The sequence below is a fragment of the Pristis pectinata genome, chromosome 33 (assembly GCF_009764475.1).
Source record: "Pristis pectinata isolate sPriPec2 chromosome 33, sPriPec2.1.pri, whole genome shotgun sequence".
Taxonomy (NCBI): Eukaryota; Metazoa; Chordata; class Chondrichthyes; order Rhinopristiformes; family Pristidae; genus Pristis; species Pristis pectinata.
Window position 1 is genome coordinate 4,676,050 of NC_067437.1, and position 21,355 is coordinate 4,697,404.

General features: G+C 40.8%; 2 protein-coding genes across 3 annotated transcripts in view; one reads left to right on the top strand and one right to left on the bottom strand.

The window, feature by feature from the left end:
• LOC127585529 (serine/threonine-protein phosphatase 6 regulatory subunit 3-like) overlaps positions 1-15,191 on the bottom strand; it is a 95,319-nt gene extending 80,128 nt beyond the window's left edge. For both annotated transcript variants that reach the window (XM_052043067.1, XM_052043066.1), the window contains exon 1: positions 15,047-15,191. The gene's annotated coding sequence lies outside the window, so the exon portion shown is untranslated. The remainder of the gene's footprint in view (positions 1-15,046) is intronic.
• LOC127585534 (MOB kinase activator 2-like) overlaps positions 1-21,355 on the top strand; it is a 507,209-nt gene that overhangs the window by 319,529 nt on the left and 166,325 nt on the right. The window lies entirely within an intron of this gene.

Here is a 21,355-nt window from a genome sequence, read left to right on the forward strand (position 1 = left end):
ATGCATTTTTTTTAAACTCCTTTTTCTACTCCCAATCATGTCTGAAGACAATTAACTATTTGGTAGGTATCTTATACATGTTCATGAACAATTTGGACAGTATATAGGCAGCCACTTCCGTGACAAAGGCAAACACATCCAATACCTACTCCTTTTCCAATTGGGTGCTTATCTGCATGCTTGCAAGTATTAAACATCATGATCTGTCATTGAAACAACACTGAGCTCATTTCACTCAGCAATACAAAGCATTATTATCAGTTAGCCATCAAGGTGGGTACGCGCTGCTTTAGACTTTTAACAGTGGTACAAACTACTCGCCGTATGACTCAAGTGCAGTTTTGAATCATACAGACCACAAGGTCCAATGTTTGCACCCTAATCTGCGACAACTCAGCTAATCCGCGAAGACACTAGTTAGCATATATATGTCAGTAATTTTAAAAAATCCTGCTTTGGAGCACTTTTCTGCGCTCAATGGAAAAATGCAAACTCGTGTGATACCCACCACAATGTGCCAATACAATGTGCTAATGAACCAAGGGTGACCCTCAGAAAAAAAATATTCATGACGGTCCTCAAAGGATGAAAACTGAAAGCAAGGAAACCGGCCAATGTACACATACAGACTGATATTTTCTGGTATTCACATGAGGTGGTATGGGTTGGAAAAGAGGTTTAACATCAGTGGATCCCTCGTGGATTAGGCGCTAACCCACCCCTGAAACTGCAGGTTGGTAGCTGTGTATATTGACAAATTTAAGCCCTTGCTCTCTCCCATCAAATTCCTCCCCTCTGATCTCACTAGTTGAATGATAATTCCTAATTTCTAATTCACTGGTGTCTTCTGCACAATTAGCTGTACCTTTCATTAACTAGTTATTTTTTGAGGCATGTGGTTGGGGAAAGGAATAGCTAGCTTTATGTTTCCTTCCTCAACCAGACACCTCAAAAATAATTTGGTTTGGGCATATGTCAACCGTAACCTACCTGTAATTATTCTCAGTGAATTCTCAATATGTCAAGCTATGGATATCACTGTCATACAATTAATCCAACATTATTGGACAGGATGCTTTAGATGGAGTCACAAAATACAAAAAGCATTTGGTTGAATCAATATGGCCTGGCATTCTACCCACACTAATCACCAAGCAATAAGAGTTAAGATAGCAAATAAGAGTTCCAGTAAGAGTTAAATGCCATTTCTGCAGTACTAGTGCAAATATCTCAGTCCAGGCTGGTCACAAACACTATTGACAACCTAGAAGAGAGACTGATGGAGCTAAACTGCATTTTCAAATTTTCTTTCTGATCCTCCTTTCCCCCCATAACCACATCTCTCAAATTTCATATTGGGATAAAGAGACAATGATCTTCTCCCAAAAGTCTAATGATTATTCATCAGAGATGACCCTAGGGAGAGGTAAGAAGAGCGGATAATGTAGCAGTTAAAATTCTGATTTCATCCTGTGTCTGTGTATACTCCCATAAGCATCAATAGTAGCAATCAGAAGAGCTACCATTTTTTTCTCCACCCCACATTCACGCAAGCAATGCCTCAGATAAGCTGTAGATATCTGACTGGTCCACTGAGTCAAGTGATCAGCTAAGGCCTAACCCTACTGCTACACCACAGTATTAGGCAAGATTCTAAGACTGAAGCACAAGCTCCAAAACAAAACTCACTAGAACAGACGAGTGATGATGTAGACAACACCTGTCTTATTTACCTTTCCTTAAATGAAAAGGAAAATCTTTGGAAGCCATTTTGTTAAAATCTTTTGCTCTTTACCGTTAACTCAATAATCAAATTTTATATTCAAATTTTTGCAAAGCATTGCATTTTAACTAATATTAGCAGTGAGCAAGCTACCCTGAAACATTACCAAGATTATTTTAAGCACAATTTTCTGCATACACTTGTTCAGCATCTTCACTCTGTCACCTCTTTAAACTATCTCTTCCCACATCCTGCTTCAGAAGAGTTTGAATTACCTTACAACCTCAGCCACCCACTCCAATTAGCACCGGCTCACTACTTCAACTGATCTTTCCAGTCCAATTGCATCACTGGCAACTTCCATCTCAGTAACAACACAGAAAAACTTAAAAGTTTTTAAGCACTAGTTCATTTTTATCATGGATCTCTTTAGACTAAAATGGCATTGGCAAACCACGGATGCATGCAGGGATATGGAACTGAGGCCAATGATCAACCCACTAACAGTTTAGCAGGAATAGGACTGAAGGCAACTCATGGGTTTAAATTGATAATATACGACAAGGAATACTGAATGTGTTCGAAATCATCGATAATGGAAGCTGGGTAGCATTTTAGCAGAAGGCTGTAATATGTATCTTTGTTGCCTTGAATTAAGAGACTTATCTACAGTGTGATGGAGGAAAAGGAGAGTTGAGGGTAAGATGGGGAGAATGGTCAGTGTGCTGAAGGGCCTGTTACTGTGCTGTATGACTATAAAGACTAAACTGGAGAACAAGCATTACAAGGTTTTGTATTACTGAACTTTACCCGCAAGTAATCAGAGTTTGAGATTAAGAGTAAAGGCACCTAGGGGTAATGGAATTTCACAGTATAGCCTCAGTTCTGCTCGATGAGCTGGAACTTTTAATTCATCTAAAGTTGGAACGGACAGTTAGAACTGAGCAAGTCTTGGTTTCAAGAGGCAGCAGAGTGGAAAGCTGGGTGACATCAACATGCAGGCAAACTCCCACCTTCCACATACAAACAATACAACCGACATCGCTGCAGTTATTGCTTTAAAATTCTTTAAAAAGGGAAAGATCACATTATATACTTGGCAAGGAGGAGCATCCATCAGGGACCAATGGCATGACTGGTGCAGAGCAATGCATGTCCTAGAGCTTGGAAAATGCAGATTTTAAAGTGAACTAAAGAGAGTTGGGTTTAAGATTAATTTGAATAAGTTTTTTTATGGAAGTAGAGATGTTATCAAAGAAAGGCTGATAATGTCACCAACAAGACTCAGAAGAGAAACTTGGGCCGGAAGGAACAGACGGAGCAGATAAAGGCCCCAGTGTTTAAGCAATAAAGTCAGATTTGAGTTAAAGGACAGGAAATGATTATGGAAGCACATTGGCAAGGAAGGAGGAAGCATAAGCACAAATAATGACTGGCACAATTCTGAATGTTAAATCTTTGAGTGCTTCCATTTGGAATGCTACAAAAAAAAAATCCAGAGTAGAAAGCATCGTTGGGAAGAGCTGATGGTGAAGAATACAAGCTTAGAATTGGAAGCTCAAGGATAAACCAGGGGAAACGATAGCAAACATCCTTAACAAAGAGGAAATAAATGCCCTATACCAGTGTCTGCACGATTGACAGCTGATGCAAAAATGCAGCTGATAAAGGAATCACTCCCATTTCAAGGCTAATCCAAAGAGGGGTGTCAATTTTGATTTGCAGAAGTGAGATGAGGTGAAGTCACGAGAATGTAGAACTTGCTACCACAGGTAACAGTGGAAGCAAATAGTTTAGATGCATTTAAGAGAAGGCTGGATAAACTCATTGAGTATTATGCTGATAGATTTCAATGCAGGAAGAAAGAAAGAGGCTTGCTTCTGTGCTATGTAGTAGGATGAGACTTGGGAACAATGGCAACAGAATAGAAACAAAATCACATTCCCTCATGGGAGAAGCACAGCTTATGTCAATTCTGCTGCAGGTCAGCGTGGACAACCAAGGGAAGGGTGAAAGGTTTCCTCACAGGTTAAAACCATTTCATCCAGATTTATTAATAGAAATTTGGCATCATTCCCATGAAGAAATTTGACTACAGTAACAATAGCAAGCATAAATCATTTGTAAATACCATGCAAATGTCAGATATACAAGCAACCAAATTTGTTGGCTACTCAGGCAATTTTTTTCCTGCTGCCACCTTACCAGATCCCAACTCCAACCACAATTTCCTAGACAGGAAGGCAGACACATGGTCCCATACCTCTGATCCAGATAGCTTCGGCAGCTGATGAACAGAAGTCAAATCCCACTCAATGGTGTACTCTTAAGATACTAACACTCCTACATGAGTACAAATATCATCTTTGACTTAGGTTATTTCAACTACACATTATGAAACAGGTATTATTCATGTCACTTCTTTTAAATTCAATTCAATCCACTGCTTTCCATTTCACTTTCTTTTCATAGTTTTGAAGCAATACCCTAGCTTTATTTATGGCCATTCATTATTTCAGGTACTACTAGAGGTCTGCTTAATTTTCTGGATTGCTTTGAAAGCAATATGCACCTCAAACCCGATGCATTTGGGATCTGTAGTTTCCTTCTCTACCACTTTTTTTTAAAAAATGCAAGTGTACATTGTACTCAGTATAATTCCAAGTATGGTTCACCAAACCATTGCAAATTCTTAGCATAACCATCGCTCGAAATTGTTATGACTCCACAATCTGGCAATTAAGAGCAATTTAAATTGCTTCACCACAATGTTTCTTATTGAAAGTGACCTGTCCATGGCTACTCCCAACTATTCTTTTAATTCTACAGGTGCTACCTCAATACCACACATTCTGTCAAGAGGAACAGAAGCAGGAACAGGTCACATGGCCCCCTCATGCTCCCCCATTCATTAAGATCATGACTGATCTTCCATCTCAGTGCCACTTTGCAGCAATAAATCTATATCCTTCAAATATATCAATCTGTCTCTTTAATATTTAGTAACTGAAACTCCATGGCCCTTTTCCTTAGATTCATTGCCCTCTGGTTGAAGAGATTACTTCTCGTCTCAGCTCTGAATGGCCAGACTTTCATTTTCAGACTGTGATCCTTAGTTCTGGACACCAGAAGCCAGGAGAAACACCATCCTGCATCAACCCCACGAAGACCCACAAGGATTTTTTTATGATTCAATGAGATCACCTCTCATTCTTCTAAGCTCTGAAGAATTTAAACTATAATCTGCCTAAGTTCTTCACATAGGACAAACCACCATCCCAAGAATCAACCAAGTAAACCCTTTCAGTGTATTTCCCTTTAAACAAATACTTCCTTCTTTACGTAGGGTGACCAGACCCGTGTGCAATAATCCAGGTGCAATATCACCAGAGTTCCATATCAATTTAGTAAGACTTTTTTTACTCATATTTTCAACCCCTCTCGCAATAAGGGCAATCATACCATTTGCCTTCCTAACTATCTGCTGTACTTGCATGTTAACTTTCAGTGACTCATGTACAAGAACACCCAAGTCCCTCTGAACACCACTTTCAATCTTTCCCCATTTAAAGACTCCAGTTTTCTACTTTTTTTCCTTACTAAAGCAGATGACCTCATATCTTTCCACATTACATTCCACCTGTAAATGCAAATTCACTGATATAAACTGTGATCAGCTGAGACGTCAACAATAATCTCTACAGCGCCCCACTAGTCGGTTTGTCAATTCTGTAGTGACCTATTCATCCCTCATTGTTTTCTGTCCATTAACCTATGCTCAATCCACACCAGTATGTTACTCTCCAATCCCTAATTTTAGAAACCTCATATGGCAACTTACTGAAGGGCTTCTGAGTATCTGAATATACACATTCACTGGTTCTCCCATATCTATTCTGCAAGTTAAAATCCTAAAACACTAACAAATTTGTAAAACACATTCATAAATCCAAGCTGTCTCTGTCCAATTTTTAAGGCTCTGCTACCACTTCCTGAATATATTCTAGCATTTTCCCTACTACTGATGTCAGCCAGCTGATCCAGAGTTCCCCATTTTCTCTCCCCATCCTTCTTTGTCCATGAATAATGGGATTTTGGAGGATGACAACCAGTGCATCAAAGGGGACCTTTTTCAAAATCTTGGTATAGAGGTCATCAGGTCCCAAGATTTAATTGGAGAAATTAATTGGTCTAAAACCAATTTTTTTATTATTAACTTCTTTCAGTGCCTCACTTAGTACAGGTGTAGCTCTCCACTATTTCCAGGAAGTTTTCTCTGAAGACAGAAAGTATTTAGTTTCTTTGCCATTTTCTTACTTCTCAATAAAATTTCCCAATTTGACCTGTATGAACTTTAGCTAATCTTTCCTTTTTACATATACATAGAAGCTTGCATGGTCTTTTTTAAGTTTCCCACTAGATTACTCACATATTTTACTCTCCCATCTCTTCTTACACTTTCTGTACTGTAGTCTGAAATTTTTGTACTCTTCAGATTTACTGCTCACTTTGGCAACATTAAAAGTCTTTTCCTTTGATCTAATACACCTTTAATTTCCATTGCTGGCCATAGCTGGATCACTTCCTGTTGGATTCTTGAATGTCAAATGAGTACAACTTTGTAAAAAGCTATATATATGATTAAAGGTTAGCCACTGCATACATTTTAACTTACAGTTTCCAATTGACCATGACCAATGCATGCTTCATACCTTCATATTTTGTTTACAGTTAAGACCCCAGTTTCAGATCGAACTAATCACTTTCAATCTTTATATAAAATTCTACCATATCGTGATCGCTCCTCCCTAAATCTCCTTAACTGTCAGATCACCAAACCCTTTTAATGCACAAATTTGGATCTAAAATAGTCTGTTCACCAGATTCTCAGCAAAGTGATCTAGAAAAACATTTCTCATGCACTATCCTCTTCACAGTTATGATTAACTTAGTTTGCCTAGTCTATGTATAGATCATAGTCCCTGATTATTCCATTCACCTCTAATTTCCGGGATTTATACCATGGGTGTTACTATTGTTTCAGGGATCTGTAGACAACTCTCACCAATGGTTTGTGTCTCTTCCTGTTCCTTAGCTCCACCTGAACTGATTATACTTCTTGATTTCCAAGCCAAGATCCTTTCTGACGACTGTCTTTATTCCATCCTTTATTATCAGTGACTCCCACTTCCACCTTGCCTCGCTTCTAAACATATTCTGTAATATCCTTTACTTCTATTTGTGGTATCAATTTATCTACCATTATGAATGATGCATGCATTCGGAAAAAGCACCTTCAAATTTTGCCTCTTCACTACTTTTCCCCTGCTCTGACTCTAGATATATTCTTACAAGCTCTGCCATTTGCTGAAAGACTTTCATCGGTTATCAATGTCCATATTGCTATCTTATAGATTCGCCTTACTCTTTCTCTTTAACTTTCTAATTTCCCATCATGAGAAGCACTCACTGCTCCCCAACTATATAATTTAAGGTCTTATCTAAAACCATGGTTATTAAATTTGCTAGGACACTGGTCCCAACCTGATTTAAGTGAAGACAACCTCAATAGAACAGCATTTAAAAAAATACTGGTATCAAACCCCTACTTCTACCACACCAATAACAATGAAACTGAAAATGCTGAAATTATTCAGCCGGTCAGGATACATCTACGACGAGAGAAACAGAGAGAAACAGGGTTAAATTTGCATGTTGATGGTCCCTTATGTGACCTGCTAGATGACTATGGCATTTTCTGTCTTCATTTCAGAGTTCCAGCATCTCCAACTTCTCCCCACATAACCCCCCCACCCCACACACACCAGTCTTTGAGCCACACATTCATATCCCTGCTATTATTCACCCTGTGCCATTTTGCATGCGTCTGAAGTAGTAATCCAGAGATTACCGTTTTTGTAATTCCGATGTTTAATTTGGACTGCAGCTGCAGTCCCAAATAGACCATACCTGGGCCTTTTGCTCCTTCTTCAAGTACAGTCCCAAAGAGATGACCTTAGCTCTGACACTGGGCAGGCAATGCAGCCTTAGGGGTTTATACTTGCAGCCACAGAAAACAGTGCATCTCTGACTATTTTGTCCCTTATATTACCATTTTTTTTTCACTCCCCTGCTTGAATGTCTTCATTTACCACAGTTATGAGTATGCTCATTCTCCCTGAAGACAGTCTCAGTCACACAGGCTGCAAGAAAGTCTACCTGTTGGACAAGTGAATGGACTGAGGCTCCAACAATACTATCTCCAGACCCCCTTACTGGCTTCATAGTCACACACTCCTGAACCTCTTGACTGACCAGTCTGAAGTACTTAATCAAGGGATGTGACTGCCTTCTGGAACAGTGTCCAGGAAACATCCCTTTCCCTGATGTACTGCAGTGTCCAACCTCAACTCTGAGCCAAAGTTCCTCAAGCTGCAGATGCCTACTGTGGAAATGCATTGCATTGTTTTCCATCACTGCAACACATCGCCCACGCTGCCATGCTTGTCTTAATTTGTTTAATTCTTTACATTTGTATCCTATATTCTTTTCATCTATCTGCATTTCTGAGCATTAAGTGCAGCTTGCTCAGTTCAATAACTAATCTGATTTCCTTTGCAACTCTAATGCTGCATCACTTGTCTGACAGACTTGGCTCATTTGTAAATTTAACCCAATATCACACACAATTTGCCCACCCCATTCTACTTGAGACAGTGGAAGTGCAAGAAAGGTTAATTCTTGGATGGGAGCTTTGTTCTCTGAGGGGAAATTAAGCAGATTTGGATAACACCAACAATATTTGTTAGAATTCTGATGAATAAGAGGTGATCACATTGAAACACAAGAATTCTTGACAGAGTAAATGCAGAGATGATATTTCCCCTGGCTGGGGTGTCGAGAACCAGAGGTCACAGTTTCAAAACAAGTCAGCCATTCATTGCTGAGATGGAGAGAAATTCCTTCACCAGAAGTGTAGTGATCATTGGAATTCTCTTCCCAAGGAAGGCTGTGGAAACTCAGTCACCAAGTGCATTCAAAGCAGTCGACTGATTCTTTTAACATCCAAATACCTAAGAATGTTATTTAGTATAGGAAAGTGGCTTCAGAATATATGTTCAGCCATTATCTTATTTATTAGTGGAGCAGGCAGAAGGGGCTTAATAACCTACTCATTTGTGCTTTTATTCCAAATTTACGCAGTTGACACACCCAGCTTGGGGAAGTTACAGACCAAAATGCCTAAGCAGATCAGGCAACACTACATAGTTACCAATTTTGGCAAAGTGCCATGTAAGAGAAGTGCACTGTGCCAAGAACATTCTACTTTAGATATAGTGGATGCTGCAAGAAGTGTGTGATTACATAGTTACCAAGGTTTTTTTGGTAACATTTCACAAATAAAGCATGGATGGTGGGGGGACTTATTCCAGCTTATTTTCTGCCCTGCAATTATTGAAGTCTGCTCAAGTGTAGTCACTCTCCTGGTACCTTGACATTCTTTATGCATAGGCCTTGACAGTAAGTAGCAGTCAACCACATCGACTCTCAGCTCACCCAGTGCCTAAATATTCTGACTCAACAGCAATTAGGAGTAAAAACCATTCAGATTTTGTTATCCTTGACACAGAAGTACTGTGGCCCATTATGCCACCCATACAGTAAGTGATCAGTTAATTCAAAAGACACTGTACAGCTCAACTTGAAAACTACCATTATTAACTGAATGCAGTTTTAGATATACATCCACTACCTACAAAGTTGTGTGCCAAATTCTTTCTTAAGCAAACAGTCTCCTTGACAGAGGATTTGGCAGTTTTGTGAACCAATAGATTCTGCCATGGACTGTGTGGGCACAAGATTACATACGCAATTGCCGAGGCAGATGGGTTCCTAATCTTGGAGACACTTGTAGACCAACATCTCATATTCCGTCTGCGTAGTCTGCATCCCAATGGTATGAACATTGAACTTTCCAACTTTGGATAATGGTAATCTACACTTTGTGCTCCTCTCTCCCCTTCTGGTTTCCTCCCCCACCCGGTTCCATCTGCCTATCAGCCACACACCACATCTGGTCCTCCTATTCCCTCCTGCTGCTGGTTTCCACCTGCGCATCTTCCTTCCCTTCTCTGGTTCCATTTGTCACCTTCCTTACTTCTCAGATTCCATATCTGCAGCCTCTTGTTTCCACTTCAACCCCTATCTCTACCTCCACCCTCCCCTCCCCACACCTGACTTGATCTGCCCCTTTCCCCCCCTCTCTCCTTATCTGTCTCTAGCTATCACTCACCAGCTGCTGTCTCCTAATCCCACTGTCTTCCATCTGCCCACCATCTCCTCCTCACCTGGTTCCACCATCACCTGCCAGCCTCTGTCTCACCTCCTTATACCCCTCTACACTCTCAGTCCTCGGATGCAGGGTCTCAATCCGAAATGTCGACTATCCCTATGCCTCCACAAATGCTGCCTGACCTGTTAAGTTCCTCCAGCAGTTTATCTCTTGCTCCGAGTTCCTAACCTTGGCTGGATTGCCACGAGGGACAGCATGAGTAAATCACTTTTACATAAGGAAGTACAAAATCAAAGACAAGTTATGGAAAAAATCCTAATACCAGAAAATCAATTGACTCTGGGGAGGGGAAACCCACTCCTTGCATATGCGCGCGCGTGTACGCGCGCACACACACACACTCCCTGAGGTAAAAGAAATATGAAAGACACTCCAACTTGACACGTTCTCCGTTTGTTTATCTCCCCACAAACTACCTAGGAGGCACTTGTCACTTGGTGTTTTTATTTCAGATTTCTAGTATTTTCTTCTATATTATTGAGACAGTGTAAACATATCCAGAAGACATTCAGAGAAAGAATTAAAGATTACCAAGAAACAGCAGGTAGGTGGAGTTGACATCATTCCAAATGTGCTTAGTAGTAACCTTTTCCTAAAGAGATTGTGAGGTAACAATCAAAACATGTTATATAACCGCATTTGGCAGTCACTTTCGAGGTGGAGAGGGAGAAATGCAGATTTTACAACATGTACACTTTACAATGCAGAATAATACTGTGCTACTTTTACATCGTTTCCCCAGAAGATTTTAGATCACATCCTTTCACATAGTAATATAGCTAAAATTGGAACACTGCAAATTAGTCAAACTGGAGCAATACACCTCAGCAAATAGGAAGCAACTACACCCAAGTAAATGAAAGGATGAGAACCTCTTGTGTAATATTCACAGCTCCCCACTCCCAACAGAACACAAAAACACAATGCATTACGACTCCATATAAGCATGCACTTGTCCAAGTGGTCATTCATTTTACGTTTATCTACACAAAGGGACAGCATGCTACACAACTGGATGACACCTCAATCAAACTCAATTAAGTCCTTTGGACATCTATATCTCCATTTTTCACAGACTGTCAGCAAGAGTTCCTCATCTTCAGCTGCAATCTTCAGACTGAGACTCATTATCACTTTTGACAGGAGACAGGGATCCTTTTTTCACTGGTTACTTAGACAATCTGGCAAGCACAATCATTCCAAATACACCACTGGACCATAAATGCAGAGCTAACCACCAATCAGAATGTCTGCCATATAAAATAGAAATTCCCTTAGCAAAAAACTTTCCTTAGTAAATCAGACTAATCCAATTCAGAATATATAGCATTTTTCTCAGAAACAGTAGTGTGTTAGTGTGTATGAAATTGCGGAGGCTATTAAAATCTGTGATGGAGCCTAATTAATGCTGATCCCCCTGTCCGTCCCTGGAATAATCAGACTGCAGAAGCACATATTAAGAAGGGTCTCTTCAAATTTGAATCAAAAGGTAGCAAGCTGAACTTCAAATAGTTACTTGGGCCGTTTTTTCCTATCATAATCACTTACCAATCAAACCTGTTTCACCACAGCCTTGCCCACCCCTGACAACTATAGATACACAAAGGTTTTCTTGCCCAATCAGAAAAAAACACCAGAGCTGAAAACACATCACATCACATGCACACTTATGCAAGAATTCCATCACAGCCGAATTATGCTTGTCACAAACATTTTACCACCTACTGACCCAACTAACTTTCTAGACTGAATCTTTCCAGCAATAACCAAGCCAACAAATATGCCACAGGTCAACATATTCTTTACCATGAATGAAACTGTAGCAGTGTAAATAAGATAGCCAGGCTGGATCATATCTTGCCAAGTTTCACATAAGGCAAAGTCAGCAGCTACTCTGTGCCAGCAACATCCCATCAACTGCAAAAAAGTACATGACCAGTTCACATGCTCTTTTATTAAGTAAGCAGACAAACTCTGATGGCATCTTTAACATCAGACGGAAAAATGGATGGGAATTCACTCTTAAGTCTCAGCTGAAGCAAAGCACCCCAACAATGCAGCACCCTCTTAGTATCAAGAACTCTTAGTGCAGGAAAGCCAACTTTTTCTTTGTTAGACTGACATTAAGAAGGTTCACATGACAGTTAAGAAATACTATTGAACTGTAAATTGTACATTTGCTAGTAGTCAAGTTTCATGTCTTTCTGGCCTAGAGCCCAATAACTAACTTTTCATGCCACTTGCTTAGTGCAAACCATCAAATTCTTTTTGTTGAACACAGGGGGTTCACCAAAAGTGATGTGCATTGGTGGACAAAATTCTGAAGAGCTTCAAATAATCTGTGATATTACCTCATTCTAATGCAAATAAACTTCCATCACTTCAAACATTTGCACCGCGTACGTATTGTGCTTTGTCCATCTTGTTCTCAGTCTCTCCATTGTGCTTATCCATTTCTTTTTGCAGGTATGCTCTCACCTCTTCCCTCGCATTGAATTATCGACGTATACACTCCATGTCCTCCAGTACCTCAAGCCCAAGTAAATTACCCTCCAATCTATTTAAGAAACAAACCTTCTGCTATGAATGGAGAATAGGCTACTGAGAAAGAAGGCCACAATTTATCTTGAGACTAATTAACTAAGGAGAGTCTCAGAATCCACCTCAGTCTATTTAATTTTTGATGATTCAGTTACCTCACTAGATAAAAGGACACCTTTGAGTCCTTGGTGCATTTATCTCCTGTAGGCGGTGCCTTGCTGAAGAGACTGGTGGAGTTATATTATTGCTAATATTGAATATATTTCATGTACAAACTGGAAAGTTGCCAGTAAAGATCACGGGATTCTGGTCGTAAAAAGGGAATACACATCCTATGCCAGCAATGACACACAGCTTTATTACTTTTCCCCATATTACTGTCATTTGAAAAAAAAAGACTATTCCATTAAACAGAGCCCAACCACCAAAGAAATGTATGCTTTTAAAACTACACACTTGTAAATAAACTCTTAACTGTACAGAATCTGTGAATTACTTTTATAGTGACAGAATAGATTGAGATATCAAAGACATTTACCACATACACGGAAAATCTTTTTGTTCATTAATGGGCGTCTGGAATAAACTGCAATGCAACAGGGAAGAAAATACAACGATATACTACATACTAGAGTTTTGATGGACTCAAGGGCATTACTAACTTTTCATGTGTTTTAGTTTCCTCATAAGTAGACTAACTTCTCCCTAGGTACAAGTCCAGTGAAATAAAACAAAAAAATGCAGGTCAAAAGGCATCTGTAGAGAGATAGACATATTAAAAGTTTAAATTACATAATCTTTTGCCAGAATCATTCTGAAAGATCAATCTGAAACACAAATATTATTTGACCTGTTGAGCTTTTATTTCAGGTTTTCAGCATCCATTTTATACCACAGTGCCGCAGATACCAGTCACTTCTTGTACCTCATCGAAGCAATTAATTGCTTATGTCCAAATACTAAAGTATTGGCAGGATCAAAAAGCAAGAAAATGCAGGTGTTGGAAATCAGAAATAGAATCAGAAAAAGTTCTAAGTATTCCACTGGTCAGGCAGCAGCTATGGACAGAGAAACAGATGTCGACTTTTCCGGTAAGCAAACTTCCAGTAGAACTTTTTAAAAAGATCATCAAATAGAATTGTTAACTCTGCTTTTCTCTTCACAGATGCGGCCTGGTCTAGGCAGCACATCCAGTATTAAATTTTACTTAAACAAGGAAGTCAGGCAAGTTAGGAATCATAATGGCACATAGGCTCATGAGTTACAATAGCTCTCCGCACAACAATCCCTAACATCTGCATGCTCTATCCCTGCAAGCTTATTTCTCTTAACTGCCTACTCAATTCCCTTTTGGGGTCAACGACCATCTTTGCTTCTACCATTTTCACAGGCACCAGTTCCACACTATCGCTACTCACTGTGTAAGAAAGTTCTTTCCCACATCCCCCTGTATATGTTCTGCAAAGCCTTAAATTAACATCTATTCCTTGTACAGCTTACTAACCGGAACAGCTTTTGTCTATGTTTGAAAAATATGCCAATCTTATGAACTCCTCTCAAATCTCCCTTTGCTTCAAGTAGAACAACATGCATGGTGTCAAAGCTGAGCCTGATTCCACACTCAACCAACACCCAAACAGTAAAGAAGGAATAGAGATTGAACCCTCGGCCCTGGCACTTCATACAACACTCCCAATTGGTTTATCCCTCAATCGTCAGAACAGATGATCCAATAATCATAAAAGCAAAAAAAAGCAAATGTTGGAAATCTGAAATAGAGCAAAAATTGATGGAAATTTGTAGATCTGGCAGCTTCTGTGGAAAGAGAAAAGGAGCTACCATTTCAGGTTGATGACTTGCATCAGGAGCACTGACCTGAAACATGAACCACTTTTCTCTCCACAGATGCTGGCTGAGATGCTGTTTTATTTCAGTCGTTATCACATGCTATTAGTGGCAGCTTGCTGCGAACAGGCGGCTGTTGCATCTCCTTCATCACAGAGAAACTACATTTCAAAAGCACCTCATCGGCTGCAATACAGTTCGGGACTCCCTGACAGGGAGGTGAAAAGCAGATTTTTATTCCCTTCCGTATCGCTAACATCAGAATAGTCTGGGGGACCAAACCAACAGACGCCCATATTTTCAGGGCTTACTTCTGACCTATGATTATTACTAACAGAGACTTTTCCGATCTGTAGAGCCCGGCTGCATTTATTGTGCGTCTTCTTAAATGCGATTACTGTTTCCTTTTTGAAATAATTACTTTTGCAGTAATGTAAAATTACTGTAATGTTTGTTACATGAATGATTGTGTTTCCATCTTAACTAAAGGCCAGATCAGACAGTCTAAGTGGTTAAAAGTGCAGAGTGTGGTGTGTGGCGGCGTCCTCCGCCGAGACGGGGTGACTGCCAACAAGTGAACTTACTTGGACTCAGTGTGAGCGGGTGCTGCCCACCGCCAGACGGGAACGAACGGGCTTCTCGCCGAATGGAGATGGTGAAATGCAAAGTAACCTGCTGCCGAGAAGCTGCATTGGGCGCCGATCTGATTCCTTCGGCCTCCACCTCCGCAACCCAGCCCCGCACGGCTCGGCCTCCCCCTGGCCTGGCTGCGACCTCCTTGGCCCGGCTGCGCTCTCCGGGAAAGTCCGGGGATTGACCTATTTCCGCTGGGCCTCCAGGGAGGGAGGGAAGGGGCCGCGATCTTCCCCCCCCCGGCAAGGAAGAGGAGATTCAAATGGAGCCGACGGGAGAACAGTTCGAGCGAAACGGCCGGCGGCTCGCGTTGGAGTAGGCGGCTGCAGCGCCCGTCGTGTCCCGGTCCCGGTCCCGACCCGCCGCCTCCGTTGCTATTTACACTCGCTCACCCGCTCCGGCTCCGTCCGCACAACATGTCCGCCCGCCACGGTCCTCCCGCATCCCACACTGCGCCGCGCACCGCCGCCGCTAGAGGCGGGGGCAGGCCATCTTGCTGCTGCTGCGTCCTCCTCAGCAACCTCCTGCTTCTTAGTAATTTCTGTACAAAGATAAATGTAAAGATGCTGTAAGTGTGTAGATGCACATGTATGTGCTGCTTTAGGATGATATTTTACATTGTGCATCATGCTACATTGTAAAGTACTATTGTATAGATGCATACACATAGTATTTAAGATAATATCTATACATATGTATAATATAACATTATCAAACACTGTAACCTTAATACCACATGTATATGTACACACACATATATATGTATGTGTGTGTGTATAATATATATTACACACACGTGTGTGTGCGGTATTAAAATATTTTATACACATATATTAGTGTATTACATTATAAGATAATCTAAATATATACATTTACATATAGTATTTTACATAGAACATAGAACAGTACAGCACGGAACAGGCCCTTTGGTCCACAATGTTGTGCCGATCTAACTAAATTAGTAAACAAATGCCCAACTGAACTAATCCCTTCCGCCTCAATATCCATATCCTTACATTTCCCACACAATCATGTGCCCGTCTGAGAGCTTCTTGAATGCCCCTGTCATACTTGCCTCCAACAGCACCCCGGGCAGCGCATTCCAGGCACTCACCACTCTGTGTGAGAAAAAACTTGCCCCACACATCTTTGAACTTACCCCCTCTCACCTTAAATGCGTGTCCTCTGGTGTTTGACATTTCAATCCTGGGAAAAAGATACCAGCTGTCTATCTATGCCTCTCATAATCTTATAAACCTCTATCAATCTCCCCTCAGCCTATGACACTCCAGAGAAAACAACCCAAGTTTGTCCAACCTCTCCTTATAGCACATGCCGTCTAATCCAGGCAGCATTTTGTTAAACCTCTTCTGCACCCTCTCCAACACCTCCACATCCTTCCAATAATGGGGTGACCAGAACTGAATGCAACACTCCAGATGCGGCTTAACTAGAGTTTTATAAAGCTGCAGCACAACTTCCTGACTCTTGAACATAATGCCTCGACTAATGAAGTCCAGCATGCCATACGCCTTTTTTACCACCATATCAACCTGTGTAGCCACCTTCAGGGAGCTATGGACTTGGACCACAAGATCCCTCTGCTCATCAACACTGTTAAGGGTCTTACCATTAACAGTGTACTGTCTCTTTACATTTGATCTCCCAAGGTGCAACACTTCATATCTGCCATTTCTCCACAGATATCACAACTGATCTACACCCCACTGTATCCTTTGCCAGTCTTCTATGCTGTCCACAACACAACCTTCGTATCATCTGCAAACTTCTATGCTGTCCACAACACAACCTTCGTATCATCTGCAAACTTACTAACCACCCATCTACATTTTCATCCAGGTCATTTATATACATCACAAACAGCAGAGGTCCCAGTACGGATCCCTGTGGAACACCATGAGTCACGGACCTCCAGCTAGAATAAGTCCCATCGAACACTACCCTCTGTCTTCTATGGGCAAGCCAATTATGAATCCAAACAACCAACTCACTGTGGATCCATGCACCTTAAACTTCTTGATGAGCCTCCCATGGGGAACCTTGTCAAACGCCTGACTAAAATCCATGTAGACAACATCCACAGCTTTACCTTCATCAATCACCTCGTCACCTCCTCAAAAAACTCAATCAAGTTAGTAAGACATGACTTGCCCCGCACAAAGCCATGCTGACTGTCCCTGATTAGGCCATCGTTTACCAAATGCTCATAAATCCTATCCCGAAGAATCCTCTCCAGTAACTTCCCTACCACTGACATGAGACTCACCAGTCTATAGTTTCCAGGATTATCCCTGTTTCCCTTCTTGAATAATGGGACAACATTAGCTATCCGCCAGTCCTGCGGGACCTCGCCTATGGCTAGAGAGGACATGAAGATCTTGGTCAAGGCCCCAGCAATTTCATCTCTTGCCTCTCTCAATAACCTGGGGTATATGCCATCAGGCCCTGGGGACTTATCCACCTTAAGAGACCCAACACTGCCTCCTTCTTTACCTCGGTGCCCAACATATTAGCATGCTCCGCACTGATCTCCCTATCTTCCATGTTCTTCTCCTTGATAAATACTGACACAAAGTACTCATTAACGACCTCACCCACATCCTCCTCTTCCAAGCACACGTTCCCTCCTTCAATCTTGAGTGGTCCTACCCTCTCCCTCATTATCCTCCTGCTCTTGATGTATGTATAGAATTCTTTGGGAATATTTCAGAATATTTTATACATCTGTATTACACTATTAAACACTATAAATATATAGATACATTACATATGTTTTATGACAATAAGACAAAGTTGAGAAAGGGTTAAGAATTTAAGCAGGCAACATGGAGACAAAGTTGAGAAGAAGGGTGGTGAATACAGGACTGAAGGTGTTATATTTGAATGCACACAGTGTATGAAATAAGGTAGATGAGCTCATAGCGCAGTTAGAAATTGGCAGATATGATGCTGTAGGCATCACAGAGTCATGGTTAAAAGAAGACCGCAGCTGGGAGCTAAACATCTAAGGATACACATCCTATCGAAATGACAGGCCGGTGGGCAGAGGGGTGGGGTGGCTCTGTTGGTAAAAAAATGAAATCTAATCCTTAGCAATAAGTGACATGGGATCAGAAGGTGTAGAATCCTTATGGGTAGAGTTAAGAAACTGCAAGGGTAAAAAGACCCTGATGGGAGTTAAAACAGGCCACTGAAAAGTAGCCAGGATGTGGGGTACAAATTACAACAGGAGGTAGAAAAGGTGTGTAACAAGGGCAATGTTTCAGTGGTCATGGGGGATTTCAATATGCAGGTAGATTGGGAAAATCAGGTTGGCGCTGGATTCCAAGAGAAGGAATTTGTAGAATGCCTACAAGATGGCTTTTTAGAACAGCTTGTGGTTGAACCCACTAGGGAAAAGGCAATTCTGGATTTGGTGTTGTGCAATGAACCAGATTTGAATAGAGAGCTTAACATAAAGGAACCCTTCAGAGTCAGTGATCATAATATGATAGAATTCACCCTGCAGTTTGAGGGAGATGCTAAAATCGAATATATCGGTATTACAGTTGAGTAAGAGTTACAACAGAGGCATGAGAGAGGAACTGGTTCTGAACGAGCTAGATGAAGAGATTGTGGAGGCACTAGTAATGATCTTTCAAGAATCACTGGATTCAGGAATGGTTCCGGAGGACTGGAAAATCGCAAATGTCACTCCACTCTTTAAGAAGGGAGGGAGACAAAAGACAGGAAATGATAGGCGAGCTAGCCCGACTTCAGTGGTTGGTAAGATGTTAGCGTCCATTATTAAGGATGAGGTTTCGGAGTACTTGAAAGCTTATGACAAAAGAGGCCAAAGTCAACATGGTTTCCTTAAGGGGAGATCTTGTCCGACAGATCTGTTGGAATTCTTTGAGGAAATAACAGGCAGGATAGACAAAAGAGAGTCAGTGGATGTTGTTTACTTGGATTTTCAGAAGGCTTTTGACAAGGTGCCGCACATGAGGCTGCTATAGAAGATAGGAGCCCATGGTATTACAGGAAAGGTACTAGCATGGATAGAAGATTGGCTGACTGGCAGAAGGCAAAGAGTGGGAATAAAGGGGGCCTTTTCTGGTTGTCTGCCGGTGACTAGTGATGTCCGCAGGGGTCGGTGTTGGGTCCGCTACTTTTCACGTTATACGTTAATGATCTGGATGATGGAATTAATGGCTTTGTGGCCAATTTTGGGGATGATACAAAGATAGGTGGAGGGGCAGGTAGTGTTGAGGAAGCAGGTAGTCTGCAGAAGGACTTGGACAGGTTAGGAGAATGGGCAAAGAAGCGGCAGATGGAGTACAGTGCAGGGGAGTGTATGGTCATGCACTTTGGTAGAAGGAATAAAGGCGTAGACTATTTTCTAAACCGGGAGCAAATTCAGAAATTGGAGGTACGAAGGGACCTGGGAGTCCTGGTGCAGGATTCCCTAAAGGTTAACTTCAGGTTGAGTTGGTAGTAAGGAAGGCAAATGCAATGTTCGCATACATTTTGAGAGGACTAGAGTACAAAAGCAAGGATGTAAATCTGGGGCTTTATAAGGCATTGGTCAGACCACATTTGGAGTATTGTGGGCAGTTTTGGGCCCCATATCTAAGGAAGGATGTGCTGGTATTGGAGAGGGTCCAGAAGAGGTTTACAAGGGTGATCCCGAGAATGAAAGGGTTAACGTAAGAGGAGTGTTCGATGGTTCTGGGACTATACTTAATGGAGTTTAGAAGGATGGGGGGTGGGGAATCTCATTGAAACCTACCAAATATTAAAAGGCCTGGATAGAGTGGAGGTGGAGAGGATGTTTCCAGTAGTGGGACAGTCTAAGACCAGAGGGCACAGCCTCAGAATGGAAGGATGAGGAGGAATTTCTTTAGCCAGAGGGCGGAGAATCTATGGAACTCATTGCCACAGACGGCTGTGGAGGCCAAGTCATTGGGTATATTTAAAGTGGAGGTTGATAGGTTCTTGATTAGTAAGGGAGTCAAAGGTTACGGAGAGAAGGCAGGAGAATGGGGTTGAGAGGGAAAAATAAATCAGCCATGATCGAATGGTGGAACAGACTTGAAGGGCCAAATGGCCTAATTCTGCTCCTATGTCTTATGGTCTAATATTTTTACATCTATTATATTAAATTATTAAACACTATAAATATATAGGTACATATACATAAGGTATTAAGATAATATTTTATACATGTGTATCATATTATGTTATAAATACCAAAAATTTATAGATATATTTTCATATCGTATTTTAAGATAATATTTTATACATGTATTGTATCACATTATAAAATACTACAAGGTATTTTAAGATATTTTATGGATGTACAACATTGCATTATAAAATGATTAGATAAACGTGTGTGCATGTGTGTGTGTGTGTGTGTGTGTGTGTGTGTGTGTGTACTATACAGATATTGCATTATAACTATTACAATATAATAGGCACATATATATTGTAACAAAGTCTTTCAACATATATTTAATATAACCTATTTAATTTCTTTGTACACTTGTTTATTAGTTTAATGTATATTTTTAGAGTATGCATTATTTCATATAAATCTAACATACACTTATACGCTTAGTACATTAATTATGCCTACGTTATGCTTAATTAATGTACTATTAATATAAAAGTGCACCAATAAATATTTGCATTTTCTAGTTGAGAACCAACCAGTGTTTTATAGATACAAGGTATATACTACAGTGGTTTAAGAATAATAGATTTTGTTATTTATAAATATATTCTCCAGTCAAAGTCAAGTTTATTGTCATATGCACACATACATGTGTGAACAGGTGCAATGAAAAACTTGCTTGCAGCAGCATCACGGGCACGTAGCATCAGAGATACAACATTCACAAGAAAAAAAAATAAATTGTACACAATTTTTACAAGCACGCAATCTTAACAAAAAAAAAGTCCATTGTAGTGCAAAGTGGTCATGATGCCGTTATACTGAAGTAGTGATTAGGGCTGTGCCGGTTGGTTCAAGGACTGAATGGTTGAAGGGAAGTAGCTGTTCCTGAACCTGGTGGTGTGGGACTTCAGGATTCTGTACCTCCTGCCTGATGGGAGCTGTGACAAGGTGGCATGGCCCGAATGGTGGGGATCTTTGATGCATATTATGCATACCAGTGATTTTATAGATTATGTATCCCAGTTATTTCTAAATATTTTGCTGCCAGTTATTTATTAACAGAGAGTGGTAGGTCACTGGG